We start from the raw sequence: 2,500 nt of genomic DNA, 5'->3' as shown, positions 1-2,500 counted from the left end.
TCGATTCCTGTACACTACAACGAGCTTTTCCAATTCTTGTGTCCGACTGGCGAACGTTCTGTTGCGTTATAAACTTCGCGGTACTTGCCACCGGGTATGGTGTCCGTACAACCTTCTGAGAAATAGCCGGCGCGATCGACGGGATTAACCGACAATGCAGCGCTGGCTCTTGATCGGGCAATTTACGGGCTTTATCGGGCAATTTACGGGCTTGATGGTGCGACTTACGGGCCTGATAGTGCGACTAACGGGCTTGATAGGGCAATTTACGGGCTTTTTGGTGCGAATTACGGGCTTTTTGGTGCGACTTATGGGCTTGATAGGGCAATTTACGGGCTTTTTGGTGCGACTTATGGGCTTGATAGGGTAATTTACGGGCTTTTTGGTGCGACTTATGGGCCTGATAGTGCGACTAACGGGCTTGATAGGGCAATTTACGGGCTTTTTGGTGCGACTTACGGGCCTGATAGTGCGACTTATGGGCCTGATAGTGCGACTAACGGGCTTTGATAGTGCGACCAACGGGCTTGATAGTGCGACCTATGGGCTTGATAGTGCGACTAACGGGCTTGATAGTGCGACTTATGGGCTTGATAGTGCGACTACGGGCTTGCTTTTCCATGTTTTTCGCATCGAGCTTCGGTTCGTTTCGAATAATTTTGTCCATGTTTTTCGTTTGCTACGAGAGGTTCGGTTCGTTTTCAGTTATCCCTGTGTTCATGGTTTTCGTGAGCTTCGATAGGTTTGGTCCGTGTTTTTGAGTACTCTTGTCCATGATTTTCGTGTGCTTCTTGAGGTTTGGTCCGATTTTCAGTACTCTTGTCCATGCTTTCACATGCTCTGATAGGTAGGTTCGTTCTCAGTTATCCCTGTGTTCATGGTTTTCGTGTGCTTCGATAGATTTGGTCCGTGTTTTTGAGTACTCTTGTCCATGATTTTCGTGTGCTTCTAGAGGTTTGGTCCGATTTTCAGTACTCTTGTCCATGCTTTCACATGCTCTGATAGGTAGGTTCGTTCTCAGTTATCCCTGTGTTCATGGTTTTCGTGTGCTTCGATAGGTTTGGTCCGTGTTTTTGAGTACTCTTGTCCATGATTTTCGTTTGCTTCTAGAGGTTTGGTCCGATTTTCAGTACTCTTGTCCATGCTTTCACATGCTCTGATAGGTAGGTTCGTTTTCAGTTATCCCTGTGTTCATGGTTTTCGTGAGCTTCGATAGGTTTGGTCCGTGTTTTTGAGTACTCTTGTCCATGATTTTCGTTTGCTTCTAGAGGTTTGGTCCGATTTTCAGTACTCTTGTCCATGCTTTCACATGCTCTGATAGGTAGGTTCGTTCTCAGTTATCCCTGTGTTCATGGTTTTCGTTTGCTTCGATTCGTTCACTCTATTACTCTTGTCTTTGGTTTTCGTTTGCTTCGATTCGTTCACTCCATTACTCTTGTCTGTGGTTTTTCGTTTGCTTCGATTCGTTCAGTCCATTACTCTTGTATGTGATTTTCGTTTGCTTCGATTCGTTCAGTCCATTACTCTTGTGTGTGGTTTTCGTTTGCTTCGAGTCGTTCAGTCCATTACCCTTGTCTATGATTTTCGTTTGCTTCGAGTCGTTCAGTCCAATACTTACCCTTGTCTATGATTTTCGCTCTAAGCCCAGTCGCCCTGCGCTCTGGAAATCACATTCCAACTCTATCACCGATAGCGCTCACACCTTGGAAACCACATTTCACCCAGGGGACCTTAGGGTGGATTTTGAGCCTTTCGGGATTGCGAAACCATCATTTAACACTCTAAACTTAATTTCCGCAATCCCAGACGCACTTTCCATATGGTCTCCAAAAATGCGTGTGAGCTGACCTGGTCCCTTATAATAGGCAATGAACACGATTTTGGCAAAATATTTTTTTCAAAATTTTTTGACTCACCGGGTAAAATCGAATTTACTTGGGAAAAATGTTCTAGCAGGGGCCCTCCCATACAAATTTTTTTCTTCTCAAAAATGATTTTCGTTTCACTTTTCATACTCAGGGGAGTCTAAAATTGATGTTTTGAGTCACCATGAAAAAAAAATTTTTTTTGACCCGAGCTTGTGTCGCGACCCAAAAATCGACTCACTTGGGAAAAATGTTCTAGCAGGGGCCCTCCCATACAAAAATTTTTTCTTCTCAAAAATGATTTTCGTTTCACTTTTCATACTCAGGGGAGTCTAAAATTGATGTTTTGAGTCACCGTGAAAAAAAAATTTTTTTGACCCGAGCTTGTGTCGGCGACCCAAAATCGACGCACTTGGGAAATATGTTCTAGCAGGGGCCCTCCCATACAAAAATTTTTTCTTCTCAAAAATGATTTTCGTTTCACTTTTCATACTCAGGGGAGTCTAAAATTGATGTTTTGAGTCACCGAGAAAAAAAAATTTTTTTGACCCGAGCTTGTGTCGGCGACCCAAAAATCGACGCACTTGGGAAATATGTTCTAGCAGGGGCCCTCCCATACAAAAATTTTTTCTTCT

The sequence above is a fragment of the Anopheles moucheti genome (assembly GCF_943734755.1).
Source record: "Anopheles moucheti chromosome X unlocalized genomic scaffold, idAnoMoucSN_F20_07 X_unloc_16, whole genome shotgun sequence".
Taxonomy (NCBI): domain Eukaryota; kingdom Metazoa; phylum Arthropoda; class Insecta; order Diptera; family Culicidae; genus Anopheles; species Anopheles moucheti.
The sequence above is the reverse complement of the archived record's forward strand: the minus strand, read 5'-3'. Positions refer to the sequence as shown.